Source organism: Triticum urartu, chromosome 2A, assembly GCF_056163025.1.
Source record: "Triticum urartu cultivar PI428250 chromosome 2A, HENAU_Tu73, whole genome shotgun sequence".
Classification (NCBI taxonomy): domain Eukaryota; kingdom Viridiplantae; phylum Streptophyta; class Magnoliopsida; order Poales; family Poaceae; genus Triticum; species Triticum urartu.
In genome coordinates, this window is record NC_141874.1 from 753,780,340 (window position 1) to 753,793,205 (window position 12,866).

Genomic DNA, 12,866 nt, shown 5'->3' on the forward strand with positions numbered 1-12,866 from the left:
GGCATGATCATGTATATAGGAATCATGTCCGCGACAAGTAGACCGAATCGATTCTACATCTACTACTATTAATCCACACATCGACCGCTATCCAGCATGCATCTAGAGTATTAAGTTCATAAGAACAGAATAACGCATTAGGCAAGATGACATGACGTAGAGAGATAAACTCAAGAAATATGATATAAACCCCATCTTTTTATCCTCGATGGAAACAATACAATACGTGCCTTGTTGCCCCTGCTGTCATTGGGAAAGGACACCGCAAGATTCAACCCAAAGCTAAGCACTTCTCCCATAGCAAGAAAGATCAATCTAGTAGGCCAAGCCAAACTGATAATTCGAAGAGACTTGCAAAGATATTAAATCAGGCATAAAAGAATTCAGAGAAGAATCAAATATTGTTCATAGATAATCTTGATCATAAATCCACAATTCATCGGATCTCAACAAACACACCGCAAAAAGAATTACATCGAATAGATCTCCAAGAGAATCGAGGAGAACTTTGTATTGAGATCCAAAGAGAGAGAAGAAGCCATCTAGCTAATAACTATGGACCTGAAGGTTTGTGGTAAACTACTCACACATCATCGGAGAGGCTATGGTGTTGCTGTAGAAGCCCTCCGTGATTGATTCCCCCTCCGGCGAAGCGTCAGAAAAGGCCCCAAGATGGGATCTCACGGGTATAGAAGGTTGCGGCGCTGGAAATAGGGTTTCGTGGTGCTCCTGGATGTTTTTAGGGTATATGGGTATATATAGGAGGAAGAAGTAGGTCGGTGGAGCTGCGAGGGGCCCACGAGGGTGGGGGCGCACTTACCCCCCTGGGCGCGCCCTCCTGCCTCGTGGCCTCCTTGCTTCTTTCTTGACGTCCACTCCAAGTCTCCTGGATCACGTTTGTTATAAAAATAACTCTCCCGAAGGTTTCATTCCGTTTGGATTCCGTTTGATATTCCTTTTCTGCGAAACACTGAAATAGGCAAAAAAAACAGCAATTTGCACTTGGCCTTTGGTTAGTAGGTTAGTCCCAAAAATAATGTAAAAAGGTATATTAAAGCCCATTAAACATCCAAAACAGATAATATAATAGCATTGAACAATCAAAAATTATAGATATGTTGGAGACGTATCAAGCATCCCCAAGCTTAATTCCTGCTTGTCCTCGAGTAGGTAAATGATAAAAACAGAATTTTTGATGTGGAATGCTACCTAGCATAATTATCAATGTAATTTTCTTTATTGTGGCATGAATGTTCAGATCCTAAAGATTCAAGACAAAAGTTTAATATTGACATAAAAATAATAATACTTCAAGCATACTAACAAAGCAATCATGTCTTCTCAAAATAACATGGCCAAAGAAAGTTATCCCTACAAAATCATATAGTCTGGCTATGCTCTATCTTCATCATGCAAAGTATTTAATCATGCACAACCCCGATGACAATCCAAGCAATTGTTTCATACTTTTGATGTTCTCAAACTTTTTCAATCTTCACGCACTATATGAGCGTGAGCCATGGACATAGCACTATATGGGGAATAGAATGGTGGTTGTGGAGAAGACAAAAAAGGAGAAGATAGTCTCACATCAACTAGGCGTATCAACGGGTTATGGAGATGCCCATCAATAGATATCAATGTGAGTGAGTAGGGATTGCCATGCAACGGATGCACTAGAGCTATAAGTGTATGAAAGCTCAAAAAGAAACTAAGTGGGTGTGCGTCCAACTCGCTTTCTCACGAAGACCTAGGGCATTTTGAGGAAGCCCATCATTGGAATATACAAGCCAAATTCTATAATGTAAAATTCCCACTAGTATATGAAAGTGACAACATATCAGACTCTCTATCATGAAGATCATGGTGCTACTTTGAAGCACAAGTGTGGTAAAAGGATAGTAACATTGCCCCTTCTCTCTTTTTCTCTCATTTTTTTATTTGGGCCTTCTCTCCCTTTTTATGGCGTCTTTTTTTCTCTTTTTTTAAATTTTTTCCTCCGGAGTCTCATTCCGACTTGTGGGGGAATCATAGTCTCCATCATCCTTTCCTCACTTGGGACAATGCTCTAATAATAATGATCATCACACTTTTATTTACTTACAACTCAAAAATTACAACTCGATACTAGAACAAAATATGACTCTATGTGAATGCCTCCGGCGGTGTACCGGGATGTGCAATGAATCAAGAGTGACATGTATGAAAGAATTATAAATGTGGCTTTGCCACAAATACGATGTCAACTACATGATCATGCAAAGCAATATGACAACGATGAAACGTGTCATAACAAACGGAACTGTGGTAAGTTGCATGGCAATATATCTCGGAATGGCTATGGAAATGCCATAATAGGTAGGTATGGTGGTTGTTTTGAGGAAGGTATATGGTGGGTGTACGATACCGGCGAAAGGTGCGCGGTATTAGAGAGGCTAGCAATGGTGGAAGGGTGAGAATGCGTATTGTTGGGGAACGTTGTAATTTCAAAAAAAATCCTACGGACACACAAGATCATGGTGATGCATAGCAACAAGAGGGGAAAGTGTGTCCACGTACCCTCGTAGACTGAATGCGGAAGCGTTAGCACAACGCGGTTGATGTAGTCGTACGTCTTCATGATCCGACCGATCCAAGTACCGAACGCACGGCACCTCCAAGTTCAGCACACGTTCAAATCAATGACGTCCCGCGAGCTCTGGTCCAGCAAAGCTTCATAGGAGAGTTTCGTCAGCACGACAGTGTGGTGACGGTGATGATGATGCTACCGACGCAGGGCTTCGCCTAAGCACCGCTACGATATGATCGAGGTGGGTTATGGTGGAGGGGGGCACCGCATACGGCTAAGAGATCAATGATCAATTGTTGTGTCTGGGTGCCCCCTGCCCCCGTATATAAAGGAGCAAGGGGGAGGAGGCGGCCGGCCAGGGAGAGGCGCACCAAGAGGGGGAGTCCTACTCCCACTAGAAGTAGGAGTCCTCCTTTTCCTAGTAGGAGTAGGAGAGTTGGAAGGAAAGGGAGAGGAGGAGAAGGAAAGAGGGGGCCAGCCCCCCTTGCCCTAAACCAATTCAGTTTGGGCCTTGGGGGCGTGCCATACACTCCCCTTGCTGCCCTCTATTTCCACTAAGGACCATGTAGGCCCATTAAGCCCCCCGGGGGGTTCCGGTAACCCCCCGATACTCCGGTATATGTCTGAAACATTCCGGAACCTTTCCAGTGTCCAAACATAGTCATCCAATATATTGATGTTTACGTCTCAACCATTTCGAGACTCCTCATCATGTCCCCAATCTCATCCAGGACTCCAAACTACCTTCGGTACATCAAAACACAAAAAACTCATAATACCGATCGTCAACGAACTTTAAGCGTGCGGACCCTACGGGTTCGAGAACTATGTAGACATGACCGAGACACGTCTCTGGTCAATAACCAATAGCGGAACCTGGATGCTCATATTGGCTCCTACATATTATACGAAGATCTTTATCGGCCAAACCGCATAACAACATATGTTGTTCCCTTTCTCATCGGTATGTAACTTGCCCGAGATTCGATCGTCGGTATCTCAATACCTAGTTCAATCTCGTTACCGGCAAGTCTCTTTACTCGTTTTGTAGTACATCATCCCGCAACTAACTCATTAGTTACAATGGTTACAAGGCTTATATTGATGTTCATTACCGAGAGGGCCCAGAGATACCTCTCCGACAATCGGAGTGAAAAATCCTAATCTCGATCTATGCCAACTCAACAAGTACCATCAGAGACACCTGTAGAGCACATTTATAATCACCCAGTGGCGTTGTGACGTTTGGTAGCACACAAAGTGTTCCTCCGGTAATCCGGAGTTGCATAATCTCATAGTCATAGGAACATGTATAAGTTATGAAGAAAGCAATAGCAACAAACCAAACGATCATCGTGCTAAGCTAACGGATGGGTCAAGTCAATCACATCATTCCCTAATGTGTGATCCCGTTCATCAAATGACAACTCTTGTCCATGGCTAGGAAACTTAACCATCTTTGATTAACGAGCTAGTCAAGTAGAGGCATACTAGTGACACTCTGTTGTCTATGTATTCACACATGTACTAAGTTTCCAGTTAATACAATTCTAGCATGAATAATAAACAGTTATCATGAAATAAGGAAATAAATAATGACTTTATTATTGCCTCTAGGGCATACTTCCTTCAGTCTCCCACTTGCACTAGAGTCAATAATCTAGTTCACATCTTTATGTGATTAGTTCACATCTCCATGTGACTAAGACCCAAAGGGTTTACTAGAGTCAATAATATAGTTCACATCGCTATGTGATTAATACCCAAAGAGTGATCATGTTTTGCTTGTGAGAGAAGTTTAGCCTACGGGTCTGCAACATTCAGATCCGTTTGTATTTTGCAAATTTCTATGTCTGCAATGCTCTGCACTGAGCTACTCTAGCTAATTGCTCCCACTTTCAATATGTATCCAGATCGAGACTTAGAGTCATCTACATCGATGTAAAAAGCTTGCATCAATGTAACTCTTTACGGCAAACTCTTTTATCACCTCCATAGCCGATAAATATTTCCTTAGTCCTCTAAGGATAATTTTGACTGCTGTCCAGTGATCTACTCCTAGATCACTATTGTACTCCCTTGCCAGAAAGATGCTAAGGTATACAATAGGACTGGTAAACAGCATAGCATACTTTATAGAACCTATGACTGAGGCATAGGGAATGAATTTTCATTATCTTTCTATTTTATGCCGTGGTCGGGTTTTGAGTCTTTACTCAACTACACACCTTGCAACACAGGCAAGAACTCCTTCTTTGACTGTTCCATTTTGAACTACTTCAAAATCTTGTCAAGGTATGTACTCATTGAAAAACTTATCAAGCTTCTTGATCTATCTCTATAGATCTTGATGCTCGATGTGTAAGCAGCTTCATCGAGGTCTTTCTTTGAAAAACTCTTTTGAAACACTCCTTTATGCTTTCTAGAAAAATTCTACATTATTTCTGATCAACAATATTTCATTCACATATACTTATCAGAAATGTTGTAGTGCTCCCACTCACTTTCTTGTGAATACAGGCTTCACCGCAAGTCTGTATAAAACCATATGCTTTGATCACTTTATCAAAGCATATATTCCAACTCTGAGATACTTGCACCAGTCCATAGATAAACCGCTGGAGCTTGCTCACTTTGTTAGCACCTTTAGGGTCGACAAAACCTTCTGGTTGCATCATATACAACTCTTCTTTTAAGAAATCCATGAAGGAATACAGTTTGGACATCCATTTGCTAGATTTCATAAAATGCGGCAACTGCTAACATGATTCGGACAGACTTTTAAGCATCGATACGAGTGAGAAAATCTCATCGTAGTCAACACCTTGAACTTGTTGAAAACATTTTGCGATAATTCGAGCTTTGTAGATAGTAACACTACTATCAGCATCCGTCTTCCGCTTAAAGATCCATTTATTCTTAATGACTCACCGATCATCAGGCAAGTCAATCAAAGTCCATACTTTGTTCTCATACATGAATCCCATCTCAGATTTCATGCCCTCAAGCCATTTCACGGAATCTGGGCTCATCATCGCTTCCTCATAGTTCGTAGGTTCGTCATGGTCAAGTAACATGACATCCAGAACAGGATTACCGTACCACTCTGGTGCGGAACTCACTCTGGTTGACCTACGAGGTTCGGTAGAAACTTGATCTGAAGTTACATGATCATCATCATTAGCTTCCTCACTAATTGGTGTAGGAGTCACAGGAACAGATTTCTGTGATGAACTACTTTCCAATAAGGGAGCAGGTACAGTTACCTCATCAAGTTCTACTTTCCTCCCACTCACTTCTTTCGAGAGAAACTCCTTCTCTAGAAAGGATCCATTCTTAGCAACGAATGTCTTGCCTTCAGATCTGTGATAGAAGGTGTACCCAACTGTCTCCTTTGGGTATCCTATGAAGACACATTTCTCCGATTTGGGTTTGAGCTTATCAGGATGAAACTTTTTCACATAAGCATCGCAACCCCAAACTTTAAGATACAACAACTTTGGTTTCTTGCCAAACCATAGTTCATATGGCGTCGTCTCAATGGATTTAGATGGTGCCCTATTTATCGTGAATGTAGCTGTCTCTAATGCATAACCCCAAAATGATAGTGGTAAATCGGTAAGAGACATCATAGATTGCACCATATCTAATAAAGTACGGTTACGATGTTCGGACACACCATTACGCTATGGTGTTCCAGGTGGCGTGAGTTGCGAAACTATTCCGCATTGTTTCAAATGAAGACCAAACTCATAACTCAAATATTCTCATCCACGATCAGATCGTAGAAACTTTATTTTCTTGTTACGATGATTTTCCACTTCACTCTGAAATTATTTGAACTTATCAAATGTTTCAGATTTATGTTTCATCAAGAAGATATAATCATATCTTACTCAAATCATCTGTGAAGGTCAGAAAAGAACAATACCCGCCGCGAGCCTCAACACTCATCGGACCCCATACATGAGTATGTATTATTTCCAATAAGTCAGTTGCTCACTCCATTGTTCCGGAGAACGGAGTCTTAGTCATCTTGCCCATGAGGCATGGTTCGCATGTTGGGGATCATAGTAGAAATTTAAAATTTTCTACGCATCACCAAGATCAATCTATTGAGTCATCTAGCAATGAGGGTAAGAGGAGTGCATCTACATACCCTCGTAGATCACGAGCGGAAGCGTTCAAGAGAACGGGGATGATGGAGTCATACTCGTCGTGATCCAAATCACTGATGATCCTAGCACCGAACGGACGGCACCTCCGCATTCAACACACGTACGGAGCGAGGACGTCTCCCGCGCCTTGATCCAGCAAGGAGGATGGATAGGTTGAGGAAGAGGGCTCCAACAGCAGCACGACGGCGTGGTGGTGGTGGAGCAGCAGTACTCCGGCAGGGCTTCGCCAAGCTCTTGCGGAGGAGGAGAGGTGTTGGGGAGGGGAGGGGCTGCGCCTTGGATGTGGTGTGCAGCGCTCCCCTTTCCCCTCTATTTATATGGGAAGGAGGAAGGGGGCCGGCCCCCTCTAGATGAGATCTAGAGGGGGTGGCGGCCAAGGGGAGGGGGCTTGCCCCCCAAGCATGGGGGGCACCCCCTTTAGGGTTTCCCCCCCAACCCTAGGCGCATGGGCCCAAGGGGCGCATGCGCCCAGCCCATGTAGGGCTGGTTCCCTTTCCTCTACGGCCCATTAGTCCCTCCGAGAGAGGTGGCCCCTCCCGGTGGACCCCTAGAACCCCTCCGGTGGCCCCGGTACAATACCGATATACCCCCGAACCTTTCCGGTGACCGTATGACAACTTCCTACATATATATCTTCACCTCCGGACCATTCCGGAACTCCTCGTGACGTCCGGGATCTCATCCGGGACTCTGAATAACATTCGGTAATCACATAAAAGTCTTCCTAATAACCCTAGCGTCATTGAACCTTAAGTGTGTAGACCCTACGGGTTCGGGAACCATGCATACATGACCGAGACAACTCACCGGCCAATAACCAACAGCGGTATCTGGATACGTTTGGTACACCCAAAGCACTCCTACGGTATTCGGGAGTTGCACAATCTCATGGTCTAAGGAAATGATACTTGACACTTAGAAAAGCTCTAGCAGACGAACTACACGGTCTTGTGCTATGCTTAGGATTGGGTCTTGTCCATCACATCATTCTCCTAATGATGTGATCCCGTTATCAATGACATCCAACGTCCATGGTCAGGAAACCGTAACCATCTATTGATCAACGAGCTAGTCAACTAGAGGCTCACTAGGGACATGTTGTGGTCTATGTATTCACACATGTATTGTGATTTCTGGATAACACAATTATAGCATGAACAATAGACAATTATCATGAATAAGGAAATATACTAATAATCATTTTATTATTGCCTCTAGGGAATATTTCCAACAGTCTCCCACTTGCACTAGAGTCAATAATCTAGTTACATTGTGATGAATCGAACACCCATAGAGTTCTGGTGTTGATCATGTTTTGCTCAAGGAAGAGGTTTAGTCAACGGATCTGTGACATTTAGGTCCATATGCACTTTACAAATATATATGTCTCCATTTTGAACATTTTCGCGAATGGAGTTGAAGCGACGCTTGATGTGCCTGGCCTTCCTGTGAAACCTGGGCTCCTTGGCAAGGGCAATAGCTCCAGTGTTGTCACAGAAGAGAGTCATCGGGCCCGACGCATTGGGAATAACTCCTAGGTCGGTAATGTACTCCTTCACCCAGATTGCTTCTTATGCTGCCTCCGAGGCTGCCATGTACTCCACTTCACATGTAGATCCCACCACGATGCTTTGCTTGCAACTGCACCAGCTGACTGCCCCACCATTCAAAATATACACGTATCCGGTTTGTGACTTGGAGTCATCCAGATCTGTGTCGAAGCTAGCATCGACGTAACCCTTTACGACGAGCTCTTCGTCACCTCCATAAATGAGAAACATATCCTTAGTCCATTTCAGGTACTTCAGGATATTCTTGACCGCTATCCAGTGTTCCATGCCGGGTTTACTTTGGTACCTTCCTACCAAACTTACGGCAAGGTTTACATCAGGTCTGGTACACAGCATGGCATACATAATAGACCCTATGGCCGAGGCATAGGGGACGACACTCATCTTTTCTCTATCTTCTGCGATGGTCGGGCATTGAGCCGTGCTCAATCTCGTACCTTGCAACACAGGCAAGAACCCCTTCTTGGACTGATCCATATTGAACTTCTTCAATATCTTGTCAAGGTACGTACTCTGTGAAAGACCAATGAGGCGTCTCGATCTATCTCTATAGATCTTGATGCCTAATATATAAGCAGCTTCTCCAAGATCCTTCATTGAAAAACACTTGTTCAAGTAGGCCTTTATGCTTTCCAAGAATTCTATATCATTTCCCATCGATAGTATGTCATCCACATATAATATGAGAAATGCTACAGAGCTCCCACTCACTTTCTTGTAAACGCGGGCTTCTCCATAAGTCTGCGTAAACCCAAACGCTTTGATCATCTCATCAAATCGAATGTTCCAACTTCGAGATGCTTGCACCAGCCCATAGATTGAGTGTTGGAGCTTGCACACCTTGTCAGCATTCTTAGGATCGACAAAACCTTTCGGCTGCATCATATACAATTCTTCCTTAAGGAAACCATTAAGGAATGCTGTTTTAACGTCCATTCGCCATATCTCATAATCATAGAATGCGGCAATTGCTAACATGATTTAGACGGACTTCAGCTTCACTACGGGTGAGAAAGTCTCATCCTAGTCAACCCCTTGAACTTGTCGATAACCCTTAGCGACAAGCTGAGCCTTATAGATGGTCACATTACCATCCGCGTCTGTCTTCTTCTTAAAGATCCATTTATTTTCTATGGCTCGCCGATCAATGGGCAAGTCAGTCAAAGTCCATACTTTGTTTTCATACATGGATCCTATCACAGATTTCATGGCTTCCAGCCATTTGTCGGAATAAGGGCCCACCATCGCTTCTTCATAGTTCGAAGGTTCACCATTGTCCAACAACATGATTTCCAGGGCAGGGTTGCAGTACCACTCTAGTGTGGAACGTGTCCTTGTGGACCTACGAAGTTCAGTAGCAACTTGATCTGAAGTTTCACGATCATCATCATTAACTTCCTCTCTAGTTGGTACAGGCACCTCAGGAACATTTTCCTGAGCTGCGCCACTCTCCGGTTCAAGAGGCAATACTTCATCAAGTTCTACTTTCCTCCCACTTACTTCTTTCGAGAGAAACTCTTTCTCTAGAAAGGATCCATTCTTGGCAACAAAGATCTTGCCTTCGGATCTGAGGTAGAAGGTATACCCAATAGTTTCTTTAGGGTATCCTATGAAGACGCATTTTTCCGATTTGGGTTCGAGCTTTTCAGGTTGAAGTTTCTTCACGTAAGCATCACATCCCCAAACTTTTAGAAACGATAGCTTAGGTTTCTTCCCAAACCATAATTCATACGGTGTCGTCTCAACGGATTTCGACGGAGCCCTACTTAAAGTGAATGGGGCAGTCTCTAAAGCATAGCCCCAAAATGACAGCGGTAGATCGGTAAGAGACATCATAGATCGCACCATATCTAATAGAGTGTGATTACGACGTTCGGACACACCATTACGCTGAGGTGTTCCACGCAGCGTGAGTTGTGAAACTATTCCACATTTCCTTAAGTGCATGCCAAATTCGTGACTCAAATAATCTCCCCCACGATCTGATCGCAAGAACTTGATTTTCCTGCCATGTTGATTCTCAACCTCACTCTGAAATTCCTTGAACTTTTCAAAGGTCTCAGACTTGTGTTTCATTAAGTAGACATACCCATATCTACTCAAGTCATCAGTGAGGGTGAGAACATAACGATAGCCGCCGTGAGCCTCAACACTCATTGGACCGCACACATCAGTATGTATGATTTCCAATAAGTTGGTTGCTCGCTCCATTGTTCCGGAGAACCGAGTCTTGGTCATTTTACCCATGAGGCATGGTTCGCACGTGTCAAATGATTCATAATCAAGAGACTCCAAAAGTCCATCTGCATGGAGTTTCTTCATGCGTTTGACACCAATGTGACCAAGGCGGCAGTGCCACAAGTATGTGGGACTATCATTATCAACCTTACATCTTTTGGTATTCACACTATGAATATGTGTAACATCACATTCGAGATTAAATAAGAATAAACCATTGACCAGCGGGGCATGACCATAAAACATATCTCTCATATAAATAGAACAACCATTATTCTCGGATTTAAATGAGTAGCCATCTTGTATTAAACGAGATCCTGATACAATGTTCATGCTCAAAGCTGGCACTAAATAACAATTATTGAGGTTTAAAACTAATCCCGTGGGTAAATGTAGAGGTAGCGTGCCGACGGCGAGCACATCGACCTTGGAACCATTCCCGACGCGCATCGTCACCTCGTCCTTCGCCAGTCTCCGCTTATTCCGCAGCTCCTATTTTGAGTTACAAATATGAGCAACCGCACCAGTATCAAATACCCAGGAGCTACTACGAGTACTGGTAAGGTACACATCAATAACATGTATATCACATATACCTTTGGTGTTGCCGGCCTTCTTGTCCGCTAAGTACTTGGGGCAGTTCCGCTTCTAGTGACCACTTCCCTTGCAATAAAAACACTCAGCCTCGGGCTTGGGTCCATTCTTTGGCTTCTTCCCGGCAGCTTGCTTACCGGGCACGGCAACTCCCTTGCCGTCCTTCTTGAAGTTCTTTTTACCCTTGCCTTTCTTGAACTTAGTGGTTTTATTCACCATCAACACTTGATGTTCCTTTTTGATTTCTACCTCCGCTGATTTCAGCATTGAATATACCTCAGGAATGGTCTTTTCCATCCACTCCATATTGAAGTTCATCACAAAGCTCTTGTAGCTAGGTGGGAGTGACTGAAGGATTCTGTCAACAACCGCATCATCCGGGAGATTAACTCCCAGCTGAGACAAGCGGTTGTGCAACCCAGACATTTTGAGTATGTGCTCGCTGACGGAACTATTCTCCTCCATCTTACAACTGTAGAACTTGTCGGAGACTTCATATCTCTCGACCTGGGCATGAGCTTGGAAAACCATTTTCAGCTCTTGGAACATCTCATATGCTCCGTGTTGCTCAAAACGCTTCTGGAGCCCCGGTTCTAAGCTGTAAAGCATGCCGCACTGAACCAGGGAGTAATCATCAGCACGGGACTGCCAAGCGTTCATAACGTCTTGGTTTGCTGGGGGTGGTGCTTCACCTAGCGGTGCTTCAAGGACATATGCTTTCTTGGCAGCTATGAGGATGATCCTCAAGTTCCGGACCCAGTCCGTATAGTTGCTACCATCGTCTTTCAGCTTGGTTTTCTCTAGGAACGCGTTGAAGTTGAGGACAACATTAGCGTGGGCCATTTGATCTACAAGACATATTGTGAAGATTTTAGACTAAGTTCATGATAATTAAGTTCATCTAATCAAATTATTTAATGAACTCCCACTCAGATAGACATCCCTCTAGTAATCTAAGTGATACATGATCCGATTCAACTAGGCCATGTTCGATCATCACGTGAGACAGACTAGTCATCATCGGTGAACATCTTCATGTTGATCGTATCTTCTATACGACTCATGTTTGACCTTTCGGTCTTCCGTGTTCCGAGGCCATGTCTGTACATGCTAGGCTCGTCAAGTCAACCTAAGTGTTTTGCGTGTGTAAATCTGGCTTACACCCGTTGAATGCGAACGTTAGAACCTATCACACCCGATCATCACGTGGTGCTTTGGAACAACGGACCTTAGCAACGGTGCACAGTTAGGGGGGAATACTTTCTTGAAGTTATTGTGAGGGATCATCTTATTTATGCTACCGTCATTCTAAGCAAATAAGATGTAAAACATGATAAACATCACATGCAATCAAATAGTGACATGATATGGCCAATATCATTTTGCTCCTTTTTGATCTCCATCTTCGGGGCGCCATGATCATCGTCGTCACCGGCATGACACCATGATCTCCATCATCGTGTCTTCATGAAGTTGTCTCGTAAACTATTACTTCTACTACTATGGCTAACGGTTAGCGATAAAGTAAAGTAATTACATGACGTATAAGTTGACACGCATGTCATAAATAAATTAAGACAACTCCTATGGCTCCTGCCGGTTGTCATACTCATCGACATGCAAGTCGTGATTCCTATTACAAGAACATGATCAATCTCATACATCACATATATCATTCATCACATCCTTTTGGCCATATCACATCACGCGGCATAT